This window comes from Phyllobates terribilis, unplaced genomic scaffold (assembly GCF_046119375.1).
Source record: "Phyllobates terribilis strain yellow unplaced genomic scaffold, ASM4611937v1 Scaffold_505__1_contigs__length_1300667, whole genome shotgun sequence".
Classification (NCBI taxonomy): Eukaryota; Metazoa; Chordata; class Amphibia; order Anura; family Dendrobatidae; genus Phyllobates; species Phyllobates terribilis.
This window is the reverse complement of record NW_027363265.1, coordinates 617,656-634,960: the sequence shown is the minus strand read 5'-3', so window position 1 is coordinate 634,960 and position 17,305 is coordinate 617,656. Positions and strand designations below refer to the sequence as shown.

At 47.3% G+C, this 17,305-nt stretch overlaps 10 non-coding genes and 1 pseudogene across 10 annotated transcripts; all 11 read right to left on the bottom strand.

Annotated features, from left to right (window-relative positions):
- Positions 1-953: 953 nt before the first annotated feature.
- Positions 954-1,144, bottom strand: LOC141231033 (U2 spliceosomal RNA). The gene has a single exon (XR_012297448.1). It is a non-coding gene; the product is annotated as a U2 spliceosomal RNA (small nuclear RNA).
- A 1,115-nt stretch (positions 1,145-2,259) lies between these two features.
- On the bottom strand, positions 2,260-2,450 carry LOC141231032 (U2 spliceosomal RNA). The gene has a single exon (XR_012297447.1). It is a non-coding gene; the product is annotated as a U2 spliceosomal RNA (small nuclear RNA).
- A 1,109-nt stretch (positions 2,451-3,559) lies between these two features.
- On the bottom strand, positions 3,560-3,754 carry LOC141231399 (U2 spliceosomal RNA). Its single transcript, XR_012297809.1, has one exon. It is a non-coding gene; the product is annotated as a U2 spliceosomal RNA (small nuclear RNA).
- A 3,444-nt stretch (positions 3,755-7,198) lies between these two features.
- LOC141230974 (U2 spliceosomal RNA) lies at positions 7,199-7,375 on the bottom strand (annotated as a pseudogene).
- Positions 7,376-8,490: 1,115 nt separating this feature from the next.
- Positions 8,491-8,681, bottom strand: LOC141231031 (U2 spliceosomal RNA). The gene has a single exon (XR_012297446.1). It is a non-coding gene; the product is annotated as a U2 spliceosomal RNA (small nuclear RNA).
- Positions 8,682-9,799: 1,118 nt separating this feature from the next.
- Positions 9,800-9,990, bottom strand: LOC141231030 (U2 spliceosomal RNA). Its single transcript, XR_012297445.1, has one exon. It is a non-coding gene; the product is annotated as a U2 spliceosomal RNA (small nuclear RNA).
- Positions 9,991-11,105: 1,115 nt separating this feature from the next.
- On the bottom strand, positions 11,106-11,296 carry LOC141231029 (U2 spliceosomal RNA). Its single transcript, XR_012297444.1, has one exon. It is a non-coding gene; the product is annotated as a U2 spliceosomal RNA (small nuclear RNA).
- A 1,118-nt stretch (positions 11,297-12,414) lies between these two features.
- On the bottom strand, positions 12,415-12,605 carry LOC141231027 (U2 spliceosomal RNA). Its single transcript, XR_012297442.1, has one exon. It is a non-coding gene; the product is annotated as a U2 spliceosomal RNA (small nuclear RNA).
- Positions 12,606-13,720: 1,115 nt separating this feature from the next.
- LOC141231356 (U2 spliceosomal RNA) lies at positions 13,721-13,911 on the bottom strand. Its single transcript, XR_012297767.1, has one exon. It is a non-coding gene; the product is annotated as a U2 spliceosomal RNA (small nuclear RNA).
- Positions 13,912-15,026: 1,115 nt separating this feature from the next.
- On the bottom strand, positions 15,027-15,217 carry LOC141231024 (U2 spliceosomal RNA). Its single transcript, XR_012297441.1, has one exon. It is a non-coding gene; the product is annotated as a U2 spliceosomal RNA (small nuclear RNA).
- Positions 15,218-16,332: 1,115 nt separating this feature from the next.
- On the bottom strand, positions 16,333-16,523 carry LOC141231023 (U2 spliceosomal RNA). Its single transcript, XR_012297440.1, has one exon. It is a non-coding gene; the product is annotated as a U2 spliceosomal RNA (small nuclear RNA).
- Positions 16,524-17,305: the final 782 nt, after the last annotated feature.

Here is a 17,305-nt window from a genome sequence, read left to right as displayed (position 1 = left end):
GATCTGCATAACTCCACCTCTTTAAACACAGCACCTTCACCCCCTGCTGTTCCCACCCGCCTCAACACCGTTGGAAGGGAGGAGAACCAATTAAGGCGGGGGGTGGGGTGGAACGAGCAGCTGTCTACCCTTAGCAGGAGGGCTCCTGATTACATACCTCTCCTGCTGCTGCTGCTGCTGGCTGTCCAGCAGCAGACTGAAGGTGGCTGCTGCTGTGCACAGGTATATAAAGGCTCAGAGCCTATTATGACACGCGCAGCCAGCGTTCCATTGCCACATTCCATCTACTGCAGGCAGGATACCTGGCTGGCTGAATGTCGCTGAGAAGCTCACAGAGACCACCATAAGCAACAGTTTAACAGAATGCCACAGACTAATCAACCAAACTTTTTGGGTTGGGTTCTCTTTTATAGTCTGCAGGCATTAAATGAAAGAAGTCAGTGTTCCAGCAGAAGGAGACAACGTTTCAGAAAAGGCATTGTAGCAAACCAAAAAAGAAATTTTAAGCGCAGCAGAGTAACCAGCGCACATACCTGTTAGCTCAGGTGAGTTTAAAAGGCGGCTGTTGATAACAAGGGCATTTGCTAAATAGATGGTGTGTGTGCAACAATATACTGAAAGGTCAATTATATTGTGCAGCTTATCTCACCACCTGTAGTTATTTAGGTGAAAGCTCCAAAATGCTTGCCTAATATGTCTGTTTATCCAAAAGGAAGTAAAAAGGGAGAGCTAGAAAGATAGCATTGCATCACATTACATGGCAATGCAATGCACAGTTGCTGAAGTTGAACCAAAATGAGCTTGTAATCTGGCTTCTGCAACTTTGAACATGAAAAATCCAATGAGGAGAAGAAAAGCAAAGCCAAAGAGTCCATCCCAAAATCCGACAAACAAGCAAAATGAACAAAAAACATTGAATTCAATTCTTTCTGATTTTAGAAACTGCATTAAAGAAGGGGTGCACCGGTCCTGGAGATACTGCAATACCAGGTCAATGCGTGGAGTGGACAGAGCAAGCTCTTTTTCCATCTCCCTGTTCTAAAAATCCATTTAATATATGGTCCCCAGATAGGGGACGTATCAGATATTAAACTGATAAGAACAGATACTACACTTGATCTTAGCCAAAAGGCCGAGAAGCGATAACCAGAATTGGTTTCAAACTACGGAGCCACCCAAGGATCCTGAAAAGTCCATTTGTGGAGATGAGCTCCTGGACTCCCGTTAAGAAGACATGTTGTCAACCTCTAGATCCCTTACATGCCTGCACTTTTCGGCTTGCTGCTGCTGCAATCCACGCGTTTTAGATCTGCATAACTCCACCTCTTTAAACACACCACCTTCACCCCCTGCTGTTCCCACCCGCCTCAACACCGTTGGAAGGGAGGAGAACCAATTAAGGCGGGGGGTGGGGTGGAACGAGCAGCTGTCTACCCTTAGCAGGAGGGCTCCTGATTACATACCTCTCCTGCTGCTGCTGCTGCTGGCTGTCCAGCAGCAGACTGAAGGTGGCTGCTGCTGTGCACAGGTATATAAAGGCTCAGAGCCTATTATGACACGCGCAGCCAGCGTTCCATTGCCACATTCCATCTACTGCAGGCAGGATACCTGGCTGGCTGAATGTCGCTGAGAAGCTCACAGAGACCGCCATAAGCAACAGTTTAACAGAATGCCACAGACTAATCAACCAAACTTTTTGGGTTGGGTTCTCTTTTATAGTCTGCAGGCATTAAATGAAAGAAGTCAGTGTTCCAGCAGAAGGAGACAACGTTTCAGAAAAGGCATTGTAGCAAACCAAAAAAGAAATTTTAAGCGCAGCAGAGTAACCAGCGCACATACCTGTTAGCTCAGGTGAGTTTAAAAGGCTGCTGTTGATAACAAGGGCATTTGCTAAATAGATGGTGTGTGTGCAACAATATACTGAAAGGTCAATTATATTGTGCAGCTTATCTCACCACCTGTAGTTATTTAGGTGAAAGCTCCAAAATGCTTGCCTAATATGTCTGTTTATCCAAAAGGAAGTAAAAAGGGAGAGCTAGAAAGATAGCATTGCATCACATTACATGGCAATGCAATGCACAGTTGCTGAAGTTGAACCAAAATGAGCTTGTAATCTGGCTTCTGCAACTTTGAACATGAAAAATCCAATGAGGAGAAGAAAAGCAAAGCCAAAGAGTCCATCCCAAAATCCGACAAACAAGCAAAATGAACAAAAAACATTGAATTCAATTCTTTCTGATTTTAGAAACTGCATTACAGAAGGGGTGCACCGGTCCTGGAGATACTGCAATACCAGGTCAATGCGTGGAGTGGACAGAGCAAGCTCTTTTTCCATCTCCCTGTTCTAAAAATCCATTTAATATATGGTCCCCAGATAGGGGACGTATCAGATATTAAACTGATAAGAACAGATACTACACTTGATCTTAGCCAAAAGGCCGAGAAGCGATAACCAGAATTGGTTTCAAACTACGGAGCCACCCAAGGATCCTGAAAAGTCCATTTGTGGAGATGAGCTCCTGGACTCCCGTTAAGAAGACATGTTGTCAACCTCTAGATCCCTTACATGCCTGCACTTTTCGGCTTGCTGCTGCTGCAATCCACGCGTTTTAGATCTGCATAACTTCACCTCTTTAAACACAGCACCTTCACCCCCTGCTGTTCCCACCCGCCTCAACACCGTTGGAAGGGAGGAGAACCAATTAAGGTGGGGGGTGGGGTGGAACGAGCAGCTGTCTACCCTTAGCAGGAGGGCTCCTGATTACATACCTCTCCTGCTGCTGCTGGCTGTCCAGCAGCAGACTGAAGGTGGCTGCTGCTGTGCACAGGTATATAAAGGCTCAGAGCCTATTATGACACGCGCAGCCAGCGTTCCATTGCCACATTCCATCTACTGCAGGCAGGATACCTGGCTGGCTGAATGTCGCTGAGAAGCTCACAGAGACCGCCATAAGCAACAGTTTAACAGAATGCCACAGACTAATCAACCAAACTTTTTGGGTTGGGTTCTCTTTTATAGTCTGCAGGCATTAAATGAAAGAAGTCAGTGTTCCAGCAGAAGGAGACAACGTTTCAGAAAAGGCATTGTAGCAAACCAAAAAAGAAATTTTAAGCGCAGCAGAGTAACCAGCGCACATACCTGTTAGCTCAGGTGAGTTTAAAAGGCTGCTGTTGATAACAAGGGCATTTGCTAAATAGATGGTGTGTGTGCAACAATATACTGAAAGGTCAATTATATTGTGCAGCTTATCTCACCACCTGTAGTTATTTAGGTGAAAGCTCCAAAATGCTTGCCTAATATGTCTGTTTATCCAAAAGGAAGTAAAAAGGGAGAGCTAGAAAGATAGCATTGCATCACATTACATGGCAATGCAATGCACAGTTGCTGAAGTTGAACCAAAATGAGCTTGTAATCTGGCTTCTGCAACTTTGAACATGAAGAATCCAATGAGGAGAAGAAAAGCAAAGCCAAAGAGTCCATCCCAAAATCCGACAAACAAGCAAAATGAACAAAAAACATTGAATTCAATTCTTTCTGATTTTAGAAACTGCATTAAAGAAGGGGTGCACCGGTCCTGGAGATACTGCAATACCAGGTCAATGCGTGGAGTGGACAGAGCAAGCTCTTTTTCCATCTCCCTGTTCTAAAAATCCATTTAATATATGGTCCCCAGATAGGGGACGTATCAGATATTAAACTGATAAGAACAGATTTTTTTTGATTGAATATATCTTTTATTAGCACAAAAAATAAGTTAACAGACAGTGTACAGTGCCGCAGCCCAGTACACACAGAATTCTACATCATATTTACATAGCATGAGGATACGACGCACTAACTAGACACATCACACCCCTATGCTACACAAAACACTTAATCTGAAAGAAAAAGCATGTCAATCAATACAGTACGACGAACCGTGATAAGGGATGGGGATTGGGAAAAAGGGGATGGGGAGGGGAAAATCACAGGCCCGAAGCTTTATTGAAAGACAAGACACATAAGGGGAGAGGGGGAGGAGGGGTTTAGTCCTCGTCCTCGTCCTCCGGACCGTCCATGATGGAATAGTCTCTGAGCAGGCTGTGGATCAGCCTGCGGCAGTCCTGGATGGACATCCTCTCCCTCCTCAAGATGAGCCGGTTCCTGGCGACCCAAACGGCATCCTTGAAGCAGTTCATAAGGCGCCAAGCCTCCTGGATGGCTCCGACGGTATGAACCCCAGGGAAGAGTCCGTAAAGCACAGAATGGTGCGATAGGCTCGCCCTGGGGACAGAGTTCCTCAGGTCGTCCTCAAGTGCAGTCAATAGGCGCTGTGCAAATCCGCAGTCCCAAAAAGTGTGCAAAGATGTTTCCTCCACGAAGGGGCACCTTGGGCAGTACCGGGTCTTGCACAGGTTCCGGGCATGCATGAATGACCGGACGGGCAGTCCGCCCTGAATCGCCATCCACGACAAGTCCTTGTGCCCGTTGGTCAGCCTGTCAGACGACACATTTGTCCACACAGTCTCCAGCGTGTCCTGGTGAAGTCCTATGATGTTCTCCACGTCATCCTTGGCTCTGATTAGCTTGTGGATAGTTTTGGGCTTCCACAAGTCGGGCTTGAGTCCCTCCAGTTGATGCTCCCCCACAAATCGAGCGACGTCTCCGTAGAACCATGGCGTCGTCCAGTTGTAGGGGAAGGAGCTGTCCCACTTGTCCCAGCCGAGTCGCCTCCAAAGAGGAAGCAGGAAGAAGCGAGACATGGACCTGCCCGCGGAGCCATTCTTGACTTGCAAAGTCCGGCGGACACAATCACACACAAAAGAGGATCGCAGGAGGGTGGGGATATCTGGAACGCCCTTCCCACCCTTGCGAGGCTCCTTGTACATGACGGCCCGCCTGACTCTGTCCATCTTGGATCCCCAGACAAAGTGAAACACTGTCCTGGTAATGGCCCTGCACACAGTGACGTGTGGGGGCCAGGCCTGCGCCGTGTACTGCAAGACGGGCAGGACCTCATTACGCAGGACGAGTGCCTTACCCTCACAAGTGAGGTGTCTGAGGCTCCAGAGTCCGATCCGTTGCTTCACCTTGGCCAAGCGTTCTTGCCAGGACTTGAGGGCTGCTCCTTCCTTCCCGAACCAGACTCCCAGCACCTTGAGGAAATCCGGTTGAATGTTGAAGGGGAAGGGGGCGGAGGAGGCCGGCTGCCAAACCCCGAAGAGCATGGCTTCCGACTTCCTGCAGTTGACTTTGGCCCCTGAAGCCCGGCCGAACCTCTCACACGTCTGGACGAGGGCGTCGACTGAACCACGATCAGCGCAGAAGACGGTGACGTCGTCCATGTAGAGCGAGCACTTGACCTCGTGTCGTCCCGGACCCGGTGCGGTGATCCCTCTGATCTCTCCATTCTGCCGGATAGCCTCTGCGAAGAGTTCTATAACACAAACAAAAAGAAGAGGTGATAGAGGGCAGCCTTGTCTGACCCCAGAGAGGACAGGGAAGGGGTCAGTCTTCCAGCCGTTCACCAACACCGAGCTGTGGATATCAAAATACATCAGACGGACATACGAACAAAACATGTTACCCAAACCTAACCGGTGCAGAGCTCGGCCCATGAACTCGTGGGAAACCCGGTCGAAGGCCTTCTCCTGATCCAAGGAGACCAGGGCCGCGTGTGCGCGGCGGACCTTGATGTACTCGACCGTGTCCCGCACGAGAGCGAGGCTGTCTGCGATGCGACGTCCAGGGATGCCGCAGGTCTGGTCCGGGTGGATGATCCGTCCGATGACCGTCTTAAGTCGTGTCGCCATCGTCTTGGCCAGGATCTTGTAGTCCACGTTGAGCAGAGTGATGGGACGCCAATTCCTCAGGTCGCACCTCTCTCCCTTCCGCTTGTACAGGATCGTGACCATTCCTTCCCTCAAAGATGGAGGCATTCTACCCTCCACCACCATCTCCTCGTACAGGTCCAACAGGTCCGGACAGATGAGGTCTCCCAGCGCTACATAGAGCTCCGCTGGAAGACCATCACTGCCCGGGGTCCTGCCGGTCCTAAAGGATTTAGCGGCAGAGAGCAATTCGCCCACCATCAGAGGTTTGTCCAAGGCTGCCGTGCCTGCAGGATCAAGATGGTTAGTGATACCTGACAGGAACTTATCAGCAGCGTCGGGGTCGGTAGTCTTGTGGGAGTAGAGTTCGCTGTAGAAGTCGCTGACGACCCTCATCACGTCCTCCTTCCCACGTCGCATGTTTCCGCTCTCGTCTCGCAGCTCGTTCAGGGGCGTGTGACCGGCATGAAGTTTCCTGAAAAAGAATGAGTTACATTTCTCACCCTTCTCCAGATTCTCCACTTTGGAACGGAAGATGATTCGCTTGGACTCCTCCTCAAAGTGCCTTTTCAGGCTCTTCTTGGTCTCCTCCAGCTCCTCCCTCACGTCCCAGCCGCAGTGAAGAAGGTCCTGCAGCGACCGCAGCTCGCGCTGCAGCCCTCTGAAGTCCCTCCTCTTCTCACACGCCTGTTGTCGACCCTTGGCCTGAAAGAAACAGCGAAACTCAAGTTTAACATATTCCCACCAATCAGAGACTGTTTGGAAGCTACCCTTGTAGGACTGCCACATTGCGTAGGCTGCTCTCAGCTCCTCCACGACTTCATTCTGAGCCAGCAGAGCACAATTCAGCCAGGAGCCGGGGCCGGACGGAAAACCGTCGCCGAGGACACCTTGTAAGTGAATGGCTCTGTGGTCGGAGAAGAAGCAGGAGACCATCGAGTGCCTACTCTGCCTGACTGCCCGAGAGGTGAACACAAAGTCAATCCTGGAGTGGAGTGAGCCATCGGGTCGGCTCCACGAATAGTTCGTGGAGCAACTCCCCATGGAGCCCACCACGTCCTGAAGAGAGGCCTCGGTTACCATCTCGATGAGCAGCTTGGACGTGATGTCCAACTTGGCAGATGTGCCAGAACTACGACCGTCCTCCTCGATGGGGCAGTTGAAATCCCCGGCCATCACTAAGGTCCTGGTGGTGGCAAGCTGAAGCCGCAGGGTCTGGAAAAGCTCCAAACGCTCATTCTTCAGTGGGGACGCATACACGTTGATGAACCTGACAGGTTCTCCTGCCCAGTTGCCATCTACAACAAGAGCCCTGCCGCAGATGAGCTCCTGGACGGACTCAAGCGTGAATGCGCCCCCCCTGATCAGAATTGCGACCCCCGCAGACTTGCAGTCACCCCCACCGGACCAGTAGGATGGACCGTGGGACCACTCCCTGGCCAGATGTTTGAAGGACCTAGAGGAGGGAAGGGAACATTCCTGCAACATATAAACATCACACAACTGGGAAGTAAGGAAGGCATAAATACTACACTTGATCTTAGCCAAAAGGCCGAGAAGCGATAACCAGAATTGGTTTCAAACTACGGAGCCACCCAAGGATCCTGAAAAGTCCATTTGTGGAGATGAGCTCCTGGACTCCCGTTAAGAAGACATGTTGTCAACCTCTAGATCCCTTACATGCCTGCACTTTTCGGCTTGCTGCTGCTGCAATCCACGCGTTTTAGATCTGCATAACTCCACCTCTTTAAACACAGCACCTTCACCCCCTGCTGTTCCCACCCGCCTCAACACCGTTGGAAGGGAGGAGAACCAATTAAGGCGGGGGGTGGGGTGGAACGAGCAGCTGTCTACCCTTAGCAGGAGGGCTCCTGATTACATACCTCTCCTGCTGCTGCTGCTGCTGGCTGTCCAGCAGCAGACTGAAGGTGGCTGCTGCTGTGCACAGGTATATAAAGGCTCAGAGCCTATTATGACACGCGCAGCCAGCGTTCCATTGCCACATTCCATCTACTGCAGGCAGGATACCTGGCTGGCTGAATGTCGCTGAGAAGCTCACAGAGACCGCCATAAGCAACAGTTTAACAGAATGCCACAGACTAATCAACCAAACTTTTTGGGTTGGGTTCTCTTTTATAGTCTGCAGGCATTAAATGAAAGAAGTCAGTGTTCCAGCAGAAGGAGACAACGTTTCAGAAAAGGCATTGTAGCAAACCAAAAAAGAAATTTTAAGCGCAGCAGAGTAACCAGCGCACATACCTGTTAGCTCAGGTGAGTTTAAAAGGCTGCTGTTGATAACAAGGGCATTTGCTAAATAGATGGTGTGTGTGCAACAATATACTGAAAGGTCAATTATATTGTGCAGCTTATCTCACCACCTGTAGTTATTTAGGTGAAAGCTCCAAAATGCTTGCCTAATATGTCTGTTTATCCAAAAGGAAGTAAAAAGGGAGAGCTAGAAAGATAGCATTGCATCACATTACATGGCAATGCAATGCACAGTTGCTGAAGTTGAATCAAAATGAGCTTGTAATCTGGCTTCTGCAACTTTGAACATGAAAAATCCAATGAGGAGAAGAAAAGCAAAGCCAAAGAGTCCATCCCAAAATCCGACAAACAAGCAAAATGAACAAAAAACATTGAATTCAATTCTTTCTGATTTTAGAAACTGCATTAAAGAAGGGGTGCACCGGTCCTGGAGATACTGCAATACCAGGTCAATGCGTGGAGTGGACAGAGCAAGCTCTTTTTCCATCTCCCTGTTCTAAAAATCCATTTAATATATGGTCCCCAGATAGGGGACGTATCAGATATTAAACTGATAAGAACAGATACTACACTTGATCTTAGCCAAAAGGCCGAGAAGCGATAACCAGAATTGGTTTCAAACTACGGAGCCACCCAAGGATCCTGAAAAGTCCATTTGTGGAGATGAGCTCCTGGACTCCCGTTAAGAAGACATGTTGTCAACCTCTAGATCCCTTACATGCCTGCACTTTTCGGCTTGCTGCTGCTGCAATCCACGCGTTTTAGATCTGCATAACTCCACCTCTTTAAACACAGCACCTTCACCCCCTGCTGTTCCCACCCGCCTCAACACCGTTGGAAGGGAGGAGAACCAATTAAGGCGGGGGGTGGGGTGGAACGAGCAGCTGTCTACCCTTAGCAGGAGGGCTCCTGATTACATACCTCTCCTGCTGCTGCTGCTGCTGCTGGCTGTCCAGCAGCAGACTGAAGGTGGCTGCTGCTGTGCACAGGTATATAAAGGCTCAGAGCCTATTATGACACGCGCAGCCAGCGTTCCATTGCCACATTCCATCTACTGCAGGCAGGATACCTGGCTGGCTGAATGTCGCTGAGAAGCTCACAGAGACCACCATAAGCAACAGTTTAACAGAATGCCACAGACTAATCAACCAAACTTTTTGGGTTGGGTTCTCTTTTATAGTCTGCAGGCATTAAATGAAAGAAGTCAGTGTTCCAGCAGAAGGAGACAACGTTTCAGAAAAGGCATTGTAGCAAACCAAAAAAGAAATTTTAAGCGCAGCAGAGTAACCAGCGCACATACCTGTTAGCTCAGGTGAGTTTAAAAGGCTGCTGTTGATAACAAGGGCATTTGCTAAATAGATGGTGTGTGTGCAACAATATACTGAAAGGTCAATTATATTGTGCAGCTTATCTCACCACCTGTAGTTATTTAGGTGAAAGCTCCAAAATGCTTGCCTAATATGTCTGTTTATCCAAAAGGAAGTAAAAAGGGAGAGCTAGAAAGATAGCATTGCATCACATTACATGGCAATGCAATGCACAGTTGCTGAAGTTGAACCAAAATGAGCTTGTAATCTGGCTTCTGCAACTTTGAACATGAAAAATCCAATGAGGAGAAGAAAAGCAAAGCCAAAGAGTCCATCCCAAAATCCGACAAACAAGCAAAATGAACAAAAAACATTGAATTCAATTCTTTCTGATTTTAGAAACTGCATTAAAGAAGGGGTGCACCGGTCCTGGAGATACTGCAATACCAGGTCAATGCGTGGAGTGGACAGAGCAAGCTCTTTTTCCATCTCCCTGTTCTAAAAATCCATTTAATATATGGTCCCCAGATAGGGGACGTATCAGATATTAAACTGATAAGAACAGATACTACACTTGATCTTAGCCAAAAGGCCGAGAAGCGATAACCAGAATTGGTTTCAAACTACGGAGCCACCCAAGGATCCTGAAAAGTCCATTTGTGGAGATGAGCTCCTGGACTCCCGTTAAGAAGACATGTTGTCAACCTCTAGATCCCTTACATGCCTGCACTTTTCGGCTTGCTGCTGCTGCAATCCACGCGTTTTAGATCTGCATAACTCCACCTCTTTAAACACAGCACCTTCACCCCCTGCTGTTCCCACCCGCCTCAACACCGTTGGAAGGGAGGAGAACCAATTAAGGCGGGGGGTGGGGTGGAACGAGCAGCTGTCTACCCTTAGCAGGAGGGCTCCTGATTACATACCTCTCCTGCTGCTGCTGCTGCTGGCTGTCCAGCAGCAGACTGAAGGTGGCTGCTGCTGTGCACAGGTATATAAAGGCTCAGAGCCTATTATGACACGCGCAGCCAGCGTTCCATTGCCACATTCCATCTACTGCAGGCAGGATACCTGGCTGGCTGAATGTCGCTGAGAAGCTCACAGAGACCGCCATAAGCAACAGTTTAACAGAATGCCACAGACTAATCAACCAAACTTTTTGGGTTGGGTTCTCTTTTATAGTCTGCAGGCATTAAATGAAAGAAGTCAGTGTTCCAGCAGAAGGAGACAACGTTTCAGAAAAGGCATTGTAGCAAACCAAAAAAGAAATTTTAAGCGCAGCAGAGTAACCAGCGCACATACCTGTTAGCTCAGGTGAGTTTAAAAGGCTGCTGTTGATAACAAGGGCATTTGCTAAATAGATGGTGTGTGTGCAACAATATACTGAAAGGTCAATTATATTGTGCAGCTTATCTCACCACCTGTAGTTATTTAGGTGAAAGCTCCAAAATGCTTGCCTAATATGTCTGTTTATCCAAAAGGAAGTAAAAAGGGAGAGCTAGAAAGATAGCATTGCATCACATTACATGGCAATGCAATGCACAGTTGCTGAAGTTGAACCAAAATGAGCTTGTAATCTGGCTTCTGCAACTTTGAACATGAAAAATCCAATGAGGAGAAGAAAAGCAAAGCCAAAGAGTCCATCCCAAAATCCGACAAACAAGCAAAATGAACAAAAAACATTGAATTCAATTCTTTCTGATTTTAGAAACTGCATTAAAGAAGGGGTGCACCGGTCCTGGAGATACTGCAATACCAGGTCAATGCGTGGAGTGGACAGAGCAAGCTCTTTTTCCATCTCCCTGTTCTAAAAATCCATTTAATATATGGTCCCCAGATAGGGGACGTATCAGATATTAAACTGATAAGAACAGATACTACACTTGATCTTAGCCAAAAGGCCGAGAAGCGATAACCAGAATTGGTTTCAAACTACGGAGCCACCCAAGGATCCTGAAAAGTCCATTTGTGGAGATGAGCTCCTGGACTCCCGTTAAGAAGACATGTTGTCAACCTCTAGATCCCTTACATGCCTGCACTTTTCGGCTTGCTGCTGCTGCAATCCACGCGTTTTAGATCTGCATAACTCCACCTCTTTAAACACAGCACCTTCACCCCCTGCTGTTCCCACCCGCCTCAACACCGTTGGAAGGGAGGAGAACCAATTAAGGCGGGGGGTGGGGTGGAACGAGCAGCTGTCTACCCTTAGCAGGAGGGCTCCTGATTACATACCTCTCCTGCTGCTGCTGCTGCTGCTGGCTGTCCAGCAGCAGACTGAAGGTGGCTGCTGATGTGCACAGGTATATAAAGGCTCAGAGCCTATTATGACACGCGCAGCCAGCGTTCCATTGCCACATTCCATCTACTGCAGGCAGGATACCTGGCTGGCTGAATGTCGCTGAGAAGCTCACAGAGACCGCCATAAGCAACAGTTTAACAGAATGCCACAGACTAATCAACCAAACTTTTTGGGTTGGGTTCTCTTTTATAGTCTGCAGGCATTAAATGAAAGAAGTCAGTGTTCCAGCAGAAGGAGACAACGTTTCAGAAAAGGCATTGTAGCAAACCAAAAAATAAATTTTAAGCGCAGCAGAGTAACCAGCGCACATACCTGTTAGCTCAGGTGAGTTTAAAAGGCTGCTGTTGATAACAAGGGCATTTGCTAAATAGATGGTGTGTGTGCAACAATATACTGAAAGGTCAATTATATTGTGCAGCTTATCTCACCACCTGTAGTTATTTAGGTGAAAGCTCCAAAATGCTTGCCTAATATGTCTGTTTATCCAAAAGGAAGTAAAAAGGGAGAGCTAGAAAGATAGCATTGCATCACATTACATGGCAATGCAATGCACAGTTGCTGAAGTTGAACCAAAATGAGCTTGTAATCTGGCTTCTGCAACTTTGAACATGAAAAATCCAATGAGGAGAAGAAAAGCAAAGCCAAAGAGTCCATCCCAAAATCCGACAAACAAGCAAAATGAACAAAAAACATTGAATTCAATTCTTTCTGATTTTAGAAACTGCATTAAAGAAGGGGTGCACCGGTCCTGGAGATACTGCAATACCAGGTCAATGCGTGGAGTGGACAGAGCAAGCTCTTTTTCCATCTCCCTGTTCTAAAAATCCATTTAATATATGGTCCCCAGATAGGGGACGTATCAGATATTAAACTGATAAGAACAGATACTACACTTGATCTTAGCCAAAAGGCCGAGAAGCGATAACCAGAATTGGTTTCAAACTACGGAGCCACCCAAGGATCCTGAAAAGTCCATTTGTGGAGATGAGCTCCTGGACTCCCGTTAAGAAGACATGTTGTCAACCTCTAGATCCCTTACATGCCTGCACTTTTCGGCTTGCTGCTGCTGCAATCCACGCGTTTTAGATCTGCATAACTCCACCTCTTTAAACACAGCACCTTCACCCCCTGCTGTTCCCACCCGCCTCAGCACCGTTGGAAGGGAGGAGAACCAATTAAGGCGGGGGGTGGGGTGGAACGAGCAGCTGTCTACCCTTAGCAGGAGGGCTCCTGATTACATACCTCTCCTGCTGCTGCTGCTGCTGGCTGTCCAGCAGCAGACTGAAGGTGGCTGCTGCTGTGCACAGGTATATAAAGGCTCAGAGCCTATTATGACACGCGCAGCCAGCGTTCCATTGCCACATTCCATCTACTGCAGGCAGGATACCTGGCTGGCTGAATGTCGCTGAGAAGCTCACAGAGACCGCCATAAGCAACAGTTTAACAGAATGCCACAGACTAATCAACCAAACTTTTTGGGTTGGGTTCTCTTTTATAGTCTGCAGGCATTAAATGAAAGAAGTCAGTGTTCCAGAAGAAGGAGACAACGTTTCAGAAAAGGCATTGTAGCAAACCAAAAAAGAAATTTTAAGCGCAGCAGAGTAACCAGCGCACATACCTGTTAGCTCAGGTGAGTTTAAAAGGCTGCTGTTGATAACAAGGGCATTTGCTAAATAGATGGTGTGTGTGCAACAATATACTGAAAGGTCAATTATATTGTGCAGCTTATCTCACCACCTGTAGTTATTTAGGTGAAAGCTCCAAAATGCTTGCCTAATATGTCTGTTTATCCAAAAGGAAGTAAAAAGGGAGAGCTAGAAAGATAGCATTGCATCACATTACATGGCAATGCAATGCACAGTTGCTGAAGTTGAACCAAAATGAGCTTGTAATCTGGCTTCTGCAACTTTGAACATGAAAAATCCAATGAGGAGAAGAAAAGCAAAGCCAAAGAGTCCATCCCAAAATCCGACAAACAAGCAAAATGAACAAAAAACATTGAATTCAATTCTTTCTGATTTTAGAAACTGCATTAAAGAAGGGGTGCACCGGTCCTGGAGATACTGCAATACCAGGTCAATGCGTGGAGTGGACAGAGCAAGCTCTTTTTCCATCTCCCTGTTCTAAAAATCCATTTAATATATGGTCCCCAGATAGGGGACGTATCAGATATTAAACTGATAAGAACACATACTACACTTGATCTTAGCCAAAAGGCCGAGAAGCGATAACCAGAATTGGTTTCAAACTACGGAGCCACCCAAGGATCCTGAAAAGTCCATTTGTGGAGATGAGCTCCTGGACTCCCGTTAAGAAGACATGTTGTCAACCTCTAGATCCCTTACATGCCTGCACTTTTCGGCTTGCTGCTGCTGCAATCCACGCGTTTTAGATCTGCATAACTCCACCTCTTTAAACACAGCACCTTCACCCCCTGCTGTTCCCACCCGCCTCAACACCGTTGGAAGGGAGGAGAACCAATTAAGGCGGGGGGTGGGGTGGAACGAGCAGCTGTCTACCCTTAGCAGGAGGGCTCCTGATTACATACCTCTCCTGCTGCTGCTGCTGCTGGCTGCCCAGCAGCAGACTGAAGGTGGCTGCTGCTGTGCACAGGTATATAAAGGCTCAGAGCCTATTATGACACGCGCAGCCAGCGTTCCATTGCCACATTCCATCTACTGCAGGCAGGATACCTGGCTGGCTGAATGTCGCTGAGAAGCTCACAGAGACCGCCATAAGCAACAGTTTAACAGAATGCCACAGACTAATCAACCAAACTTTTTGGGTTGGGTTCTCTTTTATAGTCTGCAGGCATTAAATGAAAGAAGTCAGTGTTCCAGCAGAAGGAGACAACGTTTCAGAAAAGGCATTGTAGCAAACCAAAAAAGAAATTTTAAGCGCAGCAGAGTAACCAGCGCACATACCTGTTAGCTCAGGTGAGTTTAAAAGGCTGCTGTTGATAACAAGGGCATTTGCTAAATAGATGGTGTGTGTGCAACAATATACTGAAAGGTCAATTATATTGTGCAGCTTATCTCACCACCTGTAGTTATTTAGGTGAAAGCTCCAAAATGCTTGCCTAATATGTCTGTTTATCCAAAAGGAAGTAAAAAGGGAGAGCTAGAAAGATAGCATTGCATCACATTACATGGCAATGCAATGCACAGTTGCTGAAGTTGAACCAAAATGAGCTTGTAATCTGGCTTCTGCAACTTTGAACATGAAAAATCCAATGAGGAGAAGAAAAGCAAAGCCAAAGAGTCCATCCCCAAATCCGACAAACAAGCAAAATGAACAAAAAACATTGAATTCAATTCTTTCTGATTTTAGAAACTGCATTAAAGAAGGGGTGCACCGGTCCTGGAGATACTGCAATACCAGGTCAATGCGTGGAGTGGACAGAGCAAGCTCTTTTTCCATCTCCCTGTTCTAAAAATCCATTTAATATATGGTCCCCAGATAGGGGACGTATCAGATATTAAACTGATAAGAACAGATACTACACTTGATCTTAGCCAAAAGGCCGAGAAGCGATAACCAGAATTGGTTTCAAACTACGGAGCCACCCAAGGATCCTGAAAAGTCCATTTGTGGAGATGAGCTCCTGGACTCCCGTTAAGAAGACATGTTGTCAACCTCTAGATCCCTTACATGCCTGCACTTTTCGGCTTGCTGCTGCTGCAATCCACGCGTTTTAGATCTGCATAACTCCACCTCTTTAAACACAGCACCTTCACCCCCTGCTGTTCCCACCCACCTCAACACCGTTGGAAGGGAGGAGAACCAATTAAGGCGGGGGGTGGGGTGGAACGAGCAGCTGTCTACCCTTAGCAGGAGGGCTCCTGATTACATACCTCTCCTGCTGCTGCTGCTGCTGGCTGTCCAGCAGCAGACTGAAGGTGGCTGCTGCTGTGCACAGGTATATAAAGGCTCAGAGCCTATTATGACACGCGCAGCCAGCGTTCCATTGCCACATTCCATCTACTGCAGGCAGGATACCTGGCTGGCTGAATGTCGCTGAGAAGCTCACAGAGACCGCCATAAGCAACAGTTTAACAGAATGCCACAGACTAATCAACCAAACTTTTTGGGTTGGGTTCTCTTTTATAGTCTGCAGGCATTAAATGAAAGAAGTCAGTGTTCCAGCAGAAGGAGACAACGTTTCAGAAAAGGCATTGTAGCAAACCAAAAAAGAAATTTTAAGCGCAGCAGAGTAACCAGCGCACATACCTGTTAGCTCAGGTGAGTTTAAAAGGCTGCTGTTGATAACAAGGGCATTTGCTAAATAGATGGTGTGTGTGCAACAATATACTGAAAGGTCAATTATATTGTGCAGCTTATCTCACCACCTGTAGTTATTTAGGTGAAAGCTCCAAAATGCTTGCCTAATATGTCTGTTTATCCAAAAGGAAGTAAAAAGGGAGAGCTAGAAAGATAGCATTGCATCACATTACATGGCAATGCAATGCACAGTTGCTGAAGTTGAACCAAAATGAGCTTGTAATCTGGCTTCTGCAACTTTGAACATGAAAAATCCAATGAGGAGAAGAAAAGCAAAGCCAAAGAGTCCATCCCAAAATCCGACAAACAAGCAAAATGAACAAAAAACATTGAATTCAATTCTTTCTGATTTTAGAAACTGCATTAAAGAAGGGGTGCACCGGTCCTGGAGATACTGCAATACCAGGTCAATGCGTGGAGTGGACAGAGCAAGCTCTTTTTCCATCTCCCTGTTCTAAAAATCCATTTAATATATGGTCCCCAGATAGGGGACGTATCAGATATTAAACTGATAAGAACAGATACTACACTTGATCTTAGCCAAAAGGCCGAGAAGCGATAACCAGAATTGGTTTCAAACTACGGAGCCACCCAAGGATCCTGAAAAGTCCATTTGTGGAGATGAGCTCCTGGACTCCCGTTAAGAAGACATGTTGTCAACCTCTAGATCCCTTACATGCCTGCACTTTTCGGCTTGCTGCTGCTGCAATCCACGCGTTTTAGATCTGCATAACTCCACCTCTTTAAACACAGCACCTTCACCCCCTGCTGTTCCCACCCGCCTCAACACCGTTGGAAGGGAGGAGAACCAATTAAGGCGGGGGGTGGGGTGGAACGAGCAGCTGTCTACCCTTAGCAGGAGGGCTCCTGATTACATACCTCTCCTGCTGCTGCTGCTGCTGGCTGTCCAGCAGCAGACTGAAGGTGGCTGCTGCTGTGCACAGGTATATAAAGGCTCAGAGCCTATTATGACACGCGCAGCCAGCGTTCCATTGCCACATTCCATCTACTGCAGGCAGGATACCTGGCTGACTGAATGTCGCTGAGAAGCTCACAGAGACCGCCATAAGCAACAGTTTAACAGAATGCCACAGACTAATCAACCAAACTTTTTGGGTTGGGTTCTCTTTTATAGTCTGCAGGCATTAAATGAAAGAAGTCAGTGTTCCAGCAGAAGGAGACAACGTTTCAGAAAAGGCATTGTAGCAAACCAAAAAAGAAATTTTAAGCGCAGCAGAGTAACCAGCGCACATACCTGTTAGCTCAGGTGAGTTTAAAAGGCTGCTGTTGATAACAAGGGCATTTGCTAAATAGATGGTGTGTGTGCAACAATATACTGAAA